Below are 18,574 nucleotides of genomic sequence, written 5' to 3' on the forward strand. Positions count from 1 at the left end.
AATAACCTCCTTTTTATACCCTTTAGAAATAAGTATACCTTTTGCTTACCAGGCTTTATACTTAACTACCTTAATAATTTATAATAATATAACTAGTAGGTTAAGTTTTTTATATTCTAAAAATTCTTATATAAGCGCTATTTCTCTATTATATATAATCTTAAGAAATATATTTAATTCTTTATATATAAAAATGCTATTTACTTAATTAATTAGTCCTTAGAGTTATTTTTTATAGATCTAGGCTTTTCGCTTAATATCTAAGAATTTTAATATAATCTAGTCTTAATATTTTAAATCTTCTTATAACTTCTCTTTTACCTTTTTTTACTTTTTAGCCTTTTATTTTAAATTACCTTCTAAGGTAAATCTATTTAATAAAATATTATTTCTTAAGTAGATTTTAATACTTTTCTTTTTATAAAAGATATTAATTAAAATTTCTTTTAACTTATTTTAATTAAGTAAATCTTTTTTTATATCTTATATTTCTTTTTTATTTATTTTTTAATTAAATAGTTTATATCCTTAAGGGCTATATAGTATTACTTAATTATCTCTACTTTAATAATACTAATTACCTTCTCTCTTAACTCCTAGTTTAGCTATTATAATAATATTAACCTATTATCTAGTTTTAAACTACTCTTCTAATTAACCTTAGGTTTAAAGAGAAAGTTAATATTTATTTTAATAATATACTATTATCTATACTATAAGTTAGCGCTTCTTACTTAATAGAACTAATAGCTAGGGTAACTACTCGCCTATTACTTAGCTAGTATCTAAGGAGCATAGAACTATCCCTTATTAAATAATTAAATAATACCCTTACTAAATAAATAAATAATATACTAAGAATAAAAAAAATTAAAATTCTATTAAAAAGCGCTATATATATTCTTTATTAAATCTATATATTACCTAAGTATAATTAAATAATTACTTAGCTAAGTATAATAATCTAATCTTAAGAGAAAAATATTATAGAGGCTCTTATCTTTATAATATTAAGACTATAGGCTTTTATAAGTTCTTCTAAGATTATATTCCTTTTAGAGCTAATATTTATTATAGCCTTTATTACTTTACCTTTTATATTATTAAGTTAGACTAAAATCTAGGGTAATTCTTATAACTATATAATTATCTTACCTTAATCTTTTAATATTAATTTAATAATATTAATTATCTAATTAGTTATTTTATTATAGTTTATAATAATTCTAGTTTCTCCTAAGGTTTTTATAATATCTCTTTATATTTTTATAGTCTTAATTACTTCTTAGCTTATTCTTATATTAATTATTATAATATAGTTACTAAGTTAAAGGTCCTTAGTATTATTATTAGTTTATTTAGTTTAGGGCTTATTATTAATAAGGATTATATTAACTCTAGCTCTTTTACTAATCTTAGCCTAATAGGCTTCTCCTTAGTCTTACTTACTAACCTAAATTATATTTATGCCCTAAGGCTTCTAATTAGATAATCTTTATATCTCCCTAATAATATATAAGGCTAGCTTAATATAAATAATTTATTTAATATTATTAATAATATCTTAATAATCTTTAATTATTTCTTTTTTAAGCTATAATAATAATATAAAAAGCTAATTAGTAGTAATAAAAATCTTCTTAGTTTAATATTTATTTCTTAATTTTTATAAAATAAAGGCTTATTTTTCTTTAAGTATCTAAAACCTTTAATTCTTCTTTTTATTAATAGCTATAGGCCTCTCTATTAAGGTAGATTTTTAAATTAGCTATATTACTTCTTAAACCTTAATAATATCTTTAATATAAACTTTTTTTCTTATATTTATATTAATAATAATTATAATTATAATAAATACCTAAGGTATTTTTAATTAATTTAAAAATAAAAAGTTTTTATTAACTAAGATTATATTAATAATAATCCCTAGTAATAGGTTTTACTTATTTAAAATATCCTAATTATTTTTTATAATATCTATAAGTAATTAATTAAATCCTTTAAGGGATTTATATTATAATTAATAAAGGCTTATAGCTTTAAGGTTCTTTTATATAAAATTATTAATTATTATATCCTCTTATTATATTAATTTAAAGTTAATTTTAGCGCGGTTATATTATTTTATCTATCTAACTAAGTAAAATATATCTAACTTTAAGAAGTAACTTAGCTAGTTATAAACTAGCTTCTTAATTCTAAACTTCTTAAAGATATAAACTAGATTTAATAATAATATCTTATTACTTCTTCTAAGAAGGGTAGCTTTACCCTAGGGGTTATAGCTTATAATTTTATTATTTTTATTATAAGTAAGGTTAAAATAATTATTTAAGAAATAATTTCTCTTAATATAATACTAATATATTAAGTTACTTTAATAAAAGCTTTACCTAGACTTATATATTATATTTATATAGAAATTCTAATAGTCTTATATCTAATTAATTAATATAATATTTATCTTAAAAGGCTAAGGTATTCCTAAGGCTATTTACTTATTATATTCCCTTTTAATAATCTATATAAGCTAGAGCTATAATTTTTAACCTTTTATAATATTAATCGCGAGTTAACTTAGTTATATAATTAGTTAGTCTATCTTTAAGCTAAAGAGCTCTTTAGGATCTTTTTTAAGGATCTTTAGGGCTTTTATTGCTTTTACTAAGGGGCTTAGGCTCCTTAGAGGGGTTAAGGCCTAGGTAACTTAATAAGTATTATTTTTAATCTAAGGGCAATAAGTCTTCTTAATTTTAATCTTATTATTATAATATTATTTAATTATTTAAGTAAGTTTATAGTACTTTATAGCTATAATATTATAGATATTCTTATTATACTTCTTATAAATACCCTTAATAATTTCCTCTAAAAGCGCTTTATAAATAGCCTAGGACTAAGCCTTAAATTCCTTTTAGTTATTATTAACCTACTTAAAGAGATATTAATACCTATTTAACTATTTAATAATAATATAAAAATCTACTTTTAATTAGGTCTTATTAAGTATTTTTAGTTTTTCCTTAATAATTTTAAATTAATTAAAGTCTTTACTCGCAAAGGATTTCTTTAGATTCTCTTAAGTAATTACTTATTTAAGCTTATTTATAGCCTATTAGACCTCTTTTTTAATCTCTAAGTTAAAGTATAACTTAAAAAGTACCTCTCTCTTATCTTTAAGGATATTTATAAGGTTAGCCGATTAATTAAAGACCTAGAGGTATTTAATTATATCTTTTCCTTTAAATAAAAGAAAAGGGTTAAGTAAGATAATAAAAGAGAGATTAATTAATCCTTTAGTTAAAAGTTATATTAAGAGCTTAATAACCTTATTATTACTTTTAATAGCTTTATTACCTTTTACTTCTATGCTTTAGCTAATATTAGATTTATACCTATAGTTAATAGATTTATTATTTTAAGCTATTTTTATAGTTAGAGTAATAATACTTATAGTATTAAGCATTTAATTAAATAGTTTTTAAGAGCTTAAATCTCTTATATTTAAACCTTTTTACTAAGGAAAATAAAAAAGATTTATAATAAATATCTTAAATATTATAAGAATAAAAATAAAAGCTATAAAGGTCTTACTTCTTATAGCTGCTTAAACTAAGATTTTAATAGCTAAGACCTTTTATTATTACTTAGTAAGAATATTCTTAGGTAAATTAAAAAAAGCTAAGTTACTTATCTTATTAGGAAATAATACTTTTTATGCTAGCTATAGGTTAATAATATCTTTCTTTTCCTTATTTATTATAAGTAGATTCCTTTATCTCCCTATATTTGCTTTTTATAAAGTATAAAAAAGATTTATTTTAATCTTAATCCTTAGGGGAAAATTTAATTAAATAGTTTTACTAAATCTAAATTAAAAAAAGGTAAAATTTATTTATAATTAGTATTCCTCGAGACTAAATAACTTTTTAAGGTTTCCTTAATTGCCTATTTCTTAACTTCTATATTAGTTCTTAATACCTTATGCCTTTTGTAACGATTATGTGTTTCCCAAGGGATAAACCGGTCATGCTAGGTTTATATTAGCAGAGAGTGCTAGGCATAATCTAAGTAATAAAGGGTATAAGTTATATCTAGTAATATGCTTAAAGGTATTAAATATAATTAAGTTATATTAATAGCTAAGGTAGCTACTATATAAGAAAGTATAATAAGTATATCTTATATACTTAGGGGGTTTAACCTGATTACTTATTCCTAAGAGGTTAATTAGAGTAATCGTATAGGTAATTATAGGTAATTATAAAGTGATTACTATGATCGCTTAGCTCCTAGGGGTAATCGTATTATAATTAGTAAGTAACCATAGGTCCTTTATTAGTCACATAATAAGTGCTTTATTAGGTTATAATACCTTTTAAGCTAATAATAATAATTATATTTATAGTTTATTAATTAATAGCATAGAAGTATACTCTCTTATTTAATTAATTAAATTACCTTTAATAATATATCCTAGTTATTATAAAAGTAAGAATATTAAATATCTTATATAAGGGTATTAGATCTATTAAAGAAAATAAAATATATTAACTATATAGCTAAAAATCTTCTAATATATCTTTCTTTTAATAACTTTTTAAAGAGAGATTTTATATATTTTTCTATAATCTAAATATTATAGAAAATAATAAGAGTAACTAATTAATTAATAGTAATAATAATTATACTAGAAAAGAGAGCCCTAAAGCTCCCCTTTCTTAACTAAATTAATAAAGAAAATACTAATAATTAAAGGTCTAAGGCCTTTAACTCCTTTTCTATATATAAGAAATTACCTAATGGCCCAAAACAGCTTAGCACCCATTTCCCCTAACTCATTATCTAATTTAATAATAATAGCTATAAATATTATATTAATAGCTTAGAATAATAAAAGCCTTAATCTTATACTAAAGAGTAATATTAGCTAAGGTATAAAGACTAAGAATAATACTAAGGTAATAATTAATAAGGCTTTTCTTAATTTATTTTAAGAACTTATAATTAAAGGATTAAATAGTTTTTTATTTATAATATTATTTACTTATTTTTTGCCTTTAAAGAGAAAGATATAATTAAGTACTTATAGAACTTTAATTAATAAGTAAAGCTTATAAATATTTTTAAGAAGAAAAAGCTAGGGCTTTTTAAATTATGTATTAACCCTAAGATTAAAAGGGAGGTTTAATAAGCTATAAAAGGATTTAGCTAGGAAGAGGCCTAAGAAAAGCTAAAAGAGTCCTTTATAAATAAAGACTTTAATTAAATAAAGATAATTAAAAAAAAACTTAAAATACTTAATAAGGTTTAATTAAAGATTAATTTTTATATTATTATTAAATAAATAAGTAAATATTAATATTTCTTTAAGTAGATTAATAAATATTAGATAGGCTTTTATATATAGTCCTAAGTTATCTATAATGCGGTACTTAAGGAGGTTATTAATAAGATTTATAAAAGATATAATAAAGCTATTAGGGAGCTTATTATTATAGGTTATTATAACCTTATAGATATAATTAAATAATATTATAAGAATAAGATTAAGATTAAAAAGATATATTACTTTAGAAATAAAAATAATACCTATAAGGTTACTTAGGCTTTAACCCCTCTAAAGAGCTTTAATTCCTTTATAAAAAGTAATAAAATACCTAAGATTTTAAGAAAAGAGCCTAATAACATAATTAACTTAAAGATTAATAACCTTATTATATAATTAACTTAGCCCTTAATTAATCTAATAAAGAGGTAAGAGATATAATTATAGCTTATATAGATTATCTAAAGGGAGAATAATAGGTAAGCTACTATAAGAATAAGCTAGCTTTTTAAAATAAATATTATCTTATTTAATTAAACCTATAATTATAAGAAATTTTATATATATATAGCTTATAAATTAAGGTAAGGTAATTATTAAAATAATATAGGATATTAATACTATATAAAAAAAAAATCACTTCCTTAATATCTATATTAACCTAGCCTATAATAAAAGTATTAATATTATAAGCTATAACCCTTAAGGTAAAATTACTTTTCTTAAAAAGAATAATATAATATTATTATTAAACCTTATATATTAAGTTAAGAAGTTTAAAGTCTAAAAGCTTATTTATAACTAATTAATAAGGTTTTTAGAATTAGATTTATATTTATTAGCAAGGTAGCTTAAATAATATAATAAAGCTAGGCTTAGATTTATATTAACCTAGCCTAAGAATAATATTATTAATAATTTTATCTATAAGAACCCTAAGGCCTTAGATCTTTATTAACTAAAGTATAAATCCCTAAAAGGATTTAAGTAATTATTTAAGGAGGTTATATATATGGATTAAGATATCTTATATAATTAAAACTTATTACCTAGGACTTTTATTAATATAATCTTAATTAATAAAGACCTTATATTAATTAATTAAGTAAAAGCGCCTTAGATATTTATTATTCTAATTATTACTATTAATATTAATATAAAAAAAAAAGTATATATTAAAGATATCTTAAAGAAATAAGAGGCTATTTAATTAATTAAAAAATTATATTTAATTAAAAAGCTAGTTATTATAAATAAGGAAAAGACTTAGAGATTTTAGATTCTTAAGGAAAAATAAGCTTTAATCTTATAAAAACTAAGAGATAAGTATTAAACTAAGAAGATTTTAATTCTAGCTAATAAGTTATTTATATTATTACCTTAGTTAAGTAAAAAAATAAGAGAAAATTATTAAGATATTACTAATAATATAAAATAGATTATATATATTAAACTTATGCCTTATATTATAAGAGAGAGGCATAGATTATCTAATTAAAAGGCCTATAATATTAATATAATCTAAGTTAATAAATAAAACTAAGGGGAGGCTTATTAGACTAAAGTCTATAAAAAAGTAGATATAAATATAATCTTTATAAATAAAAGAAACTAAGCTAATTAAATAAATAATAATATAATAAACTTTCTACTTAGAGATTATATTATTATAATTAATATAAGTATTATAGGTAAAGAAATAATAATAATTAAAGTTTATTAAGAGGAAATATAAGGCTTAAAAGAAATTATATCTAAAATTAAAAAAAAATAATTAATTAATTAGAAAGTTAATAATATTAAGTTAATAATTAAGGATAAAAGTAAGTAAGTTATTTAAGCTTAAGAGTTACCTTATATCCTTATAAGACTTAATAACTGTAAAAGTCCTTATTATAAAGGTCTTTTATAAATATAATTCTAGAAAAATAAGCTTATAAGATATAAGCCTAGGATTCTATTACCCTATAGTATAGCTTTTGCGCTATCTTACAGCTTACTTACCTAAGCTTTATATGCTTAGATAAGCAAGATATCAAGGAGTTACAATAATGCCCCTTTTAGGCAATATTACCCTTTTAGGAAGGGTTACGTGACTTCGGACTTAGGGCTCTTATAGAGCCCGATAAAGCCGGTAAAGCCATGCCTTTCTATAGGGTATTTCCTATCTGGTTTTAAATCTCTTAGTTTAAAACCTTTAAGGGTTTCAGCTTCTTCTAACTATAGCTCGGCTTCTAGTTATCCGTTTCTAGCAAAACTAATAGGGTTTTAAAGCCTAGAATTAGAGCTATCCGACGGTATAACTTTTACCCGAATCGGGCTAATAGATTCCGATCAATTAGCTATATAAGCTATAGACTCTCTCTTAGAAATAGCTTCCTAGATCTTTAACCAATTCAACCAATAAGACTACCTATAAGAAGCTGGCCTTCTCCTTTATAACCTTATCTATTATTTTCCCTACTCTTATTACTCTATGATACCTTATCTAGCCAATTAGCTATTTATAAGGACTAATTCCACTACCTATTCTCCTCCTATTTTAGTTACCTACCCTATACTATTTTCAGACTTTATAGTCTCTATTTTTCAGTCTTTTACAATAAGCTAGAAGGCAAGGTAATTAAAGCTATAATTAATATAGGCTTTAAAAGAAATATTATTTTTTAAAAGCTTATAAAAGCTTATAATATTAAGGTTACCCTTACTTATGCCTTAATAATATCTTTTTCTTAAGACTATATTATAATACTAGGCTAGATTATTATTTAGCTATATCTTAATAATATATAGATCTAGTAAAAGATATATATAATGCCTTTAAATAAAATCTTAATTCCCTTTATTCTTAGTATATTATTTATTTACTTAGTAAGGGTATTATATAATTATTTAATAAGGGATAATTATATATTTTTTTAATATTAGCTAAGTAATACTTATATTATTACCTTAGTTATAGGATTTATTAAGTATGAAGCCTTAACTTATAGTATAAATAATACTATATTATTAAAATAAATATTTATCTTTTTTTTTAACCTAAGGGTAATTAAGAAAATAATTTAAAATTAAATAATATCTTAATATTATTATAATAAATAAGCTAAGAGTTAAGAAAAGAAATAATAAGAATTATTAAGATAGAAATAATTAAGTAATATTATATAGCCCTAAAAGATATAAATTAATTAATTAAAAAATAAATAATAATAAACATATAAAATATAAAAAAATAAAAATTTACTTAACTATAATACATTAAAAGAAATATTAATTAATACTTTTTATAAAAGAAAAAATATTAAGATTTACTTATAGGATAATATCTTATTAGATATATTTATCTTAAAAGATAACTTTAAGTAGAAAATAAGAAAAAATAAAAGAAAAGCTATAAGAAGATTTAAAGTATTATAATTAGATTACCTTAAAATTTTTAAAAATTCAGTAAAAAACCTAGATTTATAAAGAATAACTCTAAGGATTAATTAATTAAGTAAATAATATTTTTACTTAAAAAGAACTTAATATATTTCTTAAGATTATATATAATAGAGAGGTAATATTAATATAAGAATTTTAAAAATATATAAAACTTAGCCTATTAGTAAGACCTTTATAGGTTATTAAAGTAATTAAATATAAGGCTTAATAACTAAAAAATATATTTATTCCTAAAAGATATAAAAAGGAAGTTATTAAACTCCTAAGAACCTAGATAAAAATAGAGATCTTAGAAGAGAGTTATAGCCCTTATAGGAACTTATTCTTTTTATATAAAAAAAGAATAATTAGTTTTAATTAATTAATTTAATTATATTAATTAATAAATATATAATAAGAGATAGCTTAATCTTATTAAGTAATAATAAGTTTTTTATAGACTTTATAATATATAAAATATTATTACTTTTAGATTTTTTCTTAATATATAATTAGATAAAACTTATAAAAGTTAATAAGGATTTAATAAGCTTTATAATACTAATTAAGTTATTAAGGATATATATTATTATAAGGAGCTATAAACTTTATTACTTAGTTTACTTAGAATATTTTTTAGATCTTAAAGGACTTAATCTTAGATATATATTAATTATTTCTAGATAATATTTATATTACAAGACCTAGAATAAATTATAAAGGAGAAAAAGTAGCTCTAGGGATATATTATTTTATCTTAGAGTACTTAATTAACCTTAATAAAATATTAATAAATATTAAGCTATTAAGATATATAGTTATAAGCTAGAAGTCTTAATTTTATAAAAAGATAGTAATAATAATTAGATATTTTTATAAGATTTATAAAAAGAAATTAAAAAAAAAAAGTTATAAAGATCTTAAAGTAGGAAATTTACCTTAATATAAGAGAAGTAAGGTCTTTCTTTAGTATTATAAGATATTATTACTAATAGATTAAATAGTTTATATAGATTTTAAAGGCCTTAATAAACTTATTAAAAAAAGATACTAAGTTTACCTAGGGGTTAAATTAAAAAGAGGCTATAGAGATATTAAAGAAAAAAGTTATAGCTTTATTAATCTTTATTACTCTTAATTACTTAGAAGAAACTAAGGAAGTAATTCTAATAATTAATATAAGCCTCTTAGGCTAGGGATATATCTTAATATAAATAATTAATAAGAAATAGAAATTAATTTAGTTTAAATCTAGATTATAAAAGCTAACTAAAATTAAATAAAATATAATAAAAAGAAAATATAGGGCGGTTCTCTATGCCTTTTATTACCTTAGAGGTATAATCTATAGTATTTCTTTTATTCTTAAGACTAATTTATAAGTATTAATTTATTAAATTAATCATAAAGTAAATAATATACCTAGATTTCTTATCTTAAGGTAAATTAGCTATTTTTTTTTATTAATTTTATTATTAGATATATACTTAAAAAGAAGAGTTATATAGTAAATAGATTATTATAAAAGTATATAAGATTATTTAATTAATTAGATATATAAGTTAAGAGAGATATTAAAGACTTTATAAATCTCTATTTTAATATAGTTTATATTAATAATAAACTTAATATTCTTAATAAGGTTTATTCTTAAGAGTATAAAAGTAATACTAAATATTTATATATCTTTTAGAAGCCTAAAAAATTAATATATTTAGAATAATAATAATGTAAAAAAAATATATATTTATTATTTAAAAATAATACCTTTAGAAATAATTAATAAAAGACTATAATATACCCTTACTTATAATAAATAACCTTAAGATATAAAAAAAACTAATTAAGTTATATTATTTTAATAATAATTATAAGAGTAGGGAAATTACTTATAACCTTATAAAGAAAAGATATTTCTAAAATAATATATAAAATTAGATCTTTAAAGCTATATAATATTACCTTATTTATTAAGCCTATATTTCTTAGAGACTATTAGAGCGCGCTTAATATATTATATTATTTAATTTAATACTTAAGGTTTATTTTAATTATTGTAAAAGACTGAAAAATAGAGACTATAAAGTCTGAAAATAGTATAGGGTAGGTAACTAAAATAGGAGGAGAATAGGCAGAGGAATCAGTCCTTATAAAAAGCTGATTAGCTAGATAAGGTATCATAGAGCAATAAAAGTGGGGAAAATAATAAATAAGGTTATAAAGAAGAAGGCCAGCTTCTTATAGGTAGTCTTGTTGCTTGTATTAATTAAAGATCTAAGAAGTTATTTCTAAGAGAGGGTTTATAGCTTATATAGCTAATTGATCGGAATCTATTAGCCCGATTTGGATAAAAGTTATACCGTTGGATAGTTCTAATTCCGGGCTTTAAAACCCTATTAGTTTTGCTAGAAACGGATAGCTTAAAGCCGGGCTATAGTTAGAAGAAGCTGAAACCCTTAAAGGTTTTAAACTAAGAGATTTAAAACCGGATAGGAAATACCCTATAGAAAGGCATGGCTTTATCGGCTTTATCGGGCTCTATAAGAGCCCTAAGTCCGAAGTCACGTAACCCTTCCTAAAAGGGTAATAGGACCTAAAAGGGGAATTATTGTAACTCCTTAATATCTTGCTTATCTAAGCATATAAAGCTTAGGTAAGCAAGCTATAAGATAGCGCATAAGCTATACTATAGGGTAATAAAGTCCTAGGCTTATATCTTATATGCTTATTTTTCTAGAATTATATTTATAAAAGACCTTTATAATAAGGACTTTTATAATTATTAATATATATTAATTAACTAAGAGTTTAAATACCTTATAAAAGTAAGATATAATATAATACAATAAATAAAAATAATTCCTTTAAAGAAAATTATAGCTAAAACATTAAGGCGCTTTATAATTAACCTTATTTATAGATTTAAAATAATTTTTATTAGTATTATAGATAATAGATATAAATTTAAAAAAGAATTTTTACTTTTACTTAAAGATTTAAGGGTTTTATATATTAATATATCCCTATATAACTTTAAAGCTAATAGTATTAATAAAAGAAGATATTACTTAATTTTTATAGCACTAAAAAAAATAAAAAAAAAAAAAGCTAAAATAATATAATAATCTAGAAAAAGTATTATTTATTAATAAGATAGCTATAAAAGTACTATATAGATATTTCCTTTTTTATTTTATTTATAAGTAAGAGCTAATATATCTTTTAGAGATTAATTTTTTTATTTAGTAATTAATTAATTAAGATAAAATATTAATAGCTAAAGATATAATCCTTATATTATAGTTATAACTTCTTAGGTCATATAAAGCTAGGTAGGTAAAATGGTTATATTGTATTAAAGCTTACTAGAATGAAGAAAATGGTAGCTATGGCAAAAGATAAAGGATTCCTTTGTGTTACCCCGCCGACAGGGTTAGGGCATGTGAGCCCGTTGTTGCGCGGACTTTAAACAAAGCCGCGTAATATCTTATAAGAGTTAAGATCTTTAAAAAGAAAAAGAAAAATATAAAAATAATATAATAAAAGATTAATATATTTAAGGTAAAAGTTATAAAGAAATAAAATAATAAAAATATCTATAAGTTAACAAAAACCCCTTTAAAGATTAACGATTTAATATTATTATATTACTTTATGCTACCTAAAATAGGGATTAAAGTATCTTAATCAATATCTTAGTAGTTTTAATAGTAAAGGCTCTATACCTAAAGCCAGAGGTCTTAATAGGCTTAAATTAATAAGGTTTATCTATGTAATTATTAATAGCTTTAATGACGCGCTAAAGCTAGCTCTGTTCATAATGAACAGCTTGTATCTTAACTAACTGAAGAGGTTAAAATCTAACCCCTTTATATAGTAGCTCTCCCCTCTAATATTAACCTTCTAATTGTAATTCTTAATTACTTAAAGAGGTTAAAATCGCTTTTATTATCCTCGTGAAAGGAGGTTTAACTATAACTAATAATAACTAATATAACTAATTAATTAACTAATTAATGACTAGTTAATTAGTTAATAATATATTAAGGAGATTATAATAGCTACTTTCTATAGAGACCTTTAACTAAATAATTAAAGCAGCGTAGCTAATACTTATTAGTATGCCTTTTAATATGACTAAGATGACTTTGCTGAGGAGGTTTATAAGCTTTATAAGGGCGCAAAAAGTATATATAATAGGCTATAAGTAATAATATTAGATAGTAGCCTTAAGAGTATTAAGATAAATATATAATATAATAAATTAATATTAATTAAATTTATAATCTTTAATTATAATATCCTTTTTCTATTTAATCTCTTTTTACTTAGTTATAATATTAATAAAAGGTTTAATTTTATTAAAAAAGAGCTTTTTTTATTAAGGGCTCTTAAAAAGAAGCTAGAGAAAGGGGAAGATCCTATTAGTAAAAACGCTAAATTCCTTAAGGACTTATAAGATAATAAGCGGCACGGGGCATAGGTTATAATACTCGTAATAACTATAAAGACCTTCTATACCGCTAAATAAGAGGATTAAAGAAGTCTTATAGCTAGCTAGGATCTAGCTACGTAGCTATAGGCGCAACTATGTTAGGAAATGGGGGTTATCGGCGTTATAGGTTTTAGAGGGATCAGTTCCTAGAGTTAGCGTCGGAGTTTTATAAACCTAAAAAGAGTTAGCGCTGGGGCTTAGCGCTGGATTAAAACTTGGCGGCAGATAAAAGTCTATAGGTTTAATTAATTAAACCCATCCGGTTAAATGCATAATGCGTATATCTTGGCTCGTGTGAATGTGCGAATAATAGTAATTTTAATAGTAATTTTAATAATAAAAGGATTTAATATTAAGATTTAATATTTTATAATTAAATAATATATTAATAAAAATAAAAATAATATATAAGTAATATAATATATATTATATCTTTAAGTATTATAATAAAGTAAATTATTATAAACTTAAAATACTTAATAGCTAATATATATATATAGCTTATATAATAAATAAGTATATATAATAAAAATCCCTTAACTTATATTATCTCTATTTAATTAATTAATTCTTAACTACTTAATATATTACTATTTAGTAATAAGGCTAGAATCCTTCTTACCCTTTAGGCCCTTTAAAATAATCTAAAATTAAAGCTCTAATATGCTATAGAGATCTATAATATTAATTATATAAAGCTCTAGCATAGGCAATAAGGCATTTAATTATAACTTAATTAGACCACTAAATTATATAAGCTAACCGACCTAGAGGAAGAGATCCTTATTTATTTTATTCTTAACCTAGATTTATAAGGATTTCCCTTATAGCTATATAATATAAAAGAAATAGCTAATTAATTACTTATTAACTACGACGTATTACTAGTTAGTATATATTAGGCTTTAAACTTTATTAAGTAATACTTAGACCTTAAGATATATTTTAATTATAAATATAACTACTAAAGGGCTAAAAATAAAGATCTAGCTATTATTTACGATTAATTATAGCTTATAGTAAATATAATTACGACGTATAATATCTAATTAAATAATATCTATAGCTTTAATAAGACTAGCTTTCTTATAGGTATAATTATAAATAAAATAGGTATTATAGGTATAAAAAGGCATTTAAAGCTAAAATTAATATAACTTAGAAACTAAGAATAGATTATAATTATTTAAGCGATTAATATAAAAAGCTAGGTAATCTAGCTATTTATTATTAATATAGGCTAATATTACCTCGCTAATTAATACTAAGAAAGTAACCTCTTAGGCGATTAAGCTATTATAATAACTTAAAATAGCTAGATTAATAATAAGACTAATTTTAAGTAGCTTAAGTATTTTAATTAATATATAACTAATTAATTAATTAGTTTTTATTATTTCTTAATCCTTAATAATTATAAAAATTATTAATATATTAAATTTAAGAGATATTATAAAGAAAAAAAGATTATCTAGCTTTATATATTACCTTATTTCTCTTATTTATTTTAGCCCCTTAATATTAGGTACTTTAATATACTAAAGTAAGCTTATAATTAAGAAATAAAGTAAGTAATTAGATACTCTATAACCTATATTTTAAAGACTAAGTTCTTTTTAGCTTTCTATGCTATATATAAGGTTATTATAATAAAAAGAAATATTAAGGGAGCTTTTAAAGGAGCTAGTCTTATTTCTCTTAACCTAGAAACTATAATCTTAAAGCTTAATATATAGCTATAGATTTTAATACCTATTAAGAAGAGGGCTAAATTATTAACCCCTTAGGCCTTAAGGACTTTAAAGATAATACTTAAGGCTAGATCTTAGTCTAAATACCTTAAAAGATAAATTAAAAGGCATTATAATAGCTCCCTAGAGTTAATCCTTAAAGCTTTATAGTCTCTTATAAAAAGAATAAAGGTAATTATATATAAGGTTATTTTATTAATAGCTAAGGTAAAAGATCTTTAAGAGGTAAATAAGATATTAAGCTAGCGCTAAAGGGCAAAAAGGACTAAATTATAGCAAAGAGAGGTAATAATAATAAAGGAGGGAAAGTAAGTAATTAATTAGATAGATATTAATATATAAGTAATAGCAGATTTATCGAGATATAGTAGTTGAGGAAGGTTAATTAGGCTAGGTATTTAGTAATATAGTATCTATAATAAGCCTAGGTATAATATAAAGGCTTATTAGGTAGTAATTAAGATATCTAGGAAAAAATATAATAAATAGTTTTAATTAATTAAATAGTTTATAGTATTTTTAATATAATTTCTAATAAGAAGGTTAGGATTTTTATTATATATACTTATTTATTATATAAGCTATATATATATATTATAAGGTTATTAAATATATTTATAGGGATTACTTAAAGAAATTTATAAAAAATAAAAATAATTAATAAAAAAGAGAATTAAATAAAAAAAAAGTTTTTAAAAAACTTAAAAAAGAAAAAAAAAATAAAAAATTAAAAGATAATAAAAATAAAAAAAGTATATAAATAATAAAAAATAAGAAATTAGTAATTAATTAAATAATTAGCTAAGAAAATAATAATAAAAGTAATAAAATAAATAATAAGAAAAAGGATTTTAATAAAAAAAATAAGAAATTATACTTAAAGAGAAATACTTTAATATATATAGAAATATAACTCCTTAGCCTTATTACTAAGTAAGCTACTTAATATAAGAGCCTCTAAAATAAAATAAGAGAAAATAATATTAAAAACCTATAAAGTCTCTTAGGTTTTTAATAAGAAAAGAAAAACTAAAAAAAAAATTTTTAGTATTATAATATAATTACTAGAATTTTTAATAAATTTAGGTATTAATTTTATAAGAGATATATAGATTATTTAATTAGATATTAAAGATATTACTTAAGATACTAAAGATATTATCTAAGATAAATAAGATATATTAAAAAATAATAATAATATTATTTATAATAATTTAGATATAATACTTAAATTTCTTATTTTATAAAAAATAAATTTAATATATAGCTTATATAAGATAATTAAAGCGAGATAATAAGATTAATATAAAAATTAATAAAAAATAAAAAATAAATAATTAATTAAAAATAATTATAAATATAAAGCTAGACTTTATTATTAATTAAATAAAAATAATAATAGCTTATTATATTTAAAATTTATCTCTTAGCAAAAAAACTTCTAAGACTTAAAATTTTTTTTTTTTTTAAAACCTAGAAAAATTAGCTTTTTTATTAAGAGCTAATAAATATATTCCCTAAAGAAGCTAATAATCTTACTCTTAATTCTTATCCTTAGAAGGATATAAATAGGAAATATAAAGATAAAATACTTAGTTTAAGTAATTAATTCTAATTTTATTAGGTAGATCCTTTAGAGTATTTTTCGTTTATAGAGGCTAGTTTAAAGGACCTTTAATAATAGACTTTAGCTAATACCTAGGTAAAAACCCTCACTTATAAGACTTCTAATATTAAATATAATTAAGATATTTTTTACTTATAAAACCCTTAATTAAAATATAAGATAAAAAAAGTAAAAATATATTTTGTATTTTAATTAATATTAATTAAGTAAGAATAATAATAATATTAATAGAAGATAGGGTTATAATACCTAAGGAGGGTAATCCTAAGAGCTTTTTAATACTTTAGGGGAGTAATTAATTATTTAAAAAATAATTTCTAAAAATAAATAAAATTAATAAGGATATAAATAATCTAGAGGGAATAGCTTAATATTAATAAAATATGTTCTTATATAATTATATTAAAAGTATTATAATACTTAAAGAAATATCTTATAATAACTTTTAGGTTTTTATAGCTTATATTATTAAAGGTAAGCTTAATATATAAAAAAAAACTATCTTAATTAAGGGCAAAATAAAAATAAATCTAAACCTTAAGGTATTTATAGACTTATTTAATTATTTAGTTAAAAAGGCTATTAAGAGCAAAGAGAATATAAGAATTCGCCCTAAGGAGGTTAGTTATCTAGGCCTTTATAAGAATTACCTTAAATTTATTATAATTATTTTATTAAAAAAAATATCTTTTTAAAAATTAATATAAAAAAGCTAAGGTTAAGTAAGAGTCTAAATATTAGAGAGGATATTTTATAATATATTAATAAAGATCTTATAAGAAGTTTATATAAATATAATAAATTAATTAATTAAAAGTATAAATAAAAGTAATAAAATTAAAAATGAAAAAAATAAGAAAATAAAGAGTATATAAAAGTTATATATATATAAGCTTAAAATATATAAAAAAAGAGAAGTAATATATTTAGGTAACCTCTATATAAAGAGCTATAATTTATAGTTACTTTTTATATATATTAAAAGAATTAAATAATCTCTTAAACAAAGAATAATATATTAACCGTTTTTTATACCTTATATATAAATTAGCTTATTATTTATTTGCTTAAGATATAAAAATATAAACCCCTTGATATTTATAATTACTTATATTAATTATTTAATTAAAATATAAAGCCCTTTTATATTTATTTAAGCATATATATTTATCTCTCTTAATAAAATAAAATTCTTTATCTAATAATAATAAGACTAATATATATTAATAATTAACCTAAGATTAGCTTTTTTATATTTTAAAACTAATAAATTTAAAAAATTAAATAATTCTTTTTTATTTAATTATATAAAGTATAATTATATAATAATTATATATTATATATAGTATATATATTATATATATTATATATATTATATATAAATTAATAAAAAAACTCTCTAAAAGTAATAACTTTATATCCTTAAGTATATTTTAAACCTTTAAGATACCTTTACTTATATAATAAATAATTTTTTTTATTTTTATGTATTATTTATAGTTTATAAAAAAGGGAAGAATAGCTTACTTAGTAACTTAGGTTAAATACTTTAAAGAAGTAAAAAGCTTTCTTAAGAAGAATAAAACTAGCCCTAATATAATTAAAAAGTTATATAAGTCTAAGTAATTATTTTTCTTTTAATTATAATAAAAATAAGATTATTAAAACCTTATTACCTTTAAATACCTTAACATATTAAATAGTTATTAATTAATTTAATTAAAGCTTAGAAAAAATAAGTTCTAGTAATATTATTATAATAATTTTATATAATATATTATAAAGGAAATATATATTAGCCTTATAATACTTATATTAAGACCTAAAGAAAAATAAAAAGATATTTCTTAATAATTTAATCTTATTAATATTATAAATACTTAGAAATAGCCTTAAAAAGGTTATTATAATTATATAATATAAAATTAATATCTAAAAAAAGAAAT

Source organism: Fusarium falciforme, chromosome 3 (genome assembly GCF_026873545.1).
Source record: "Fusarium falciforme chromosome 3, complete sequence".
Classification (NCBI taxonomy): Eukaryota; Fungi; Ascomycota; class Sordariomycetes; order Hypocreales; family Nectriaceae; genus Fusarium; species Fusarium falciforme.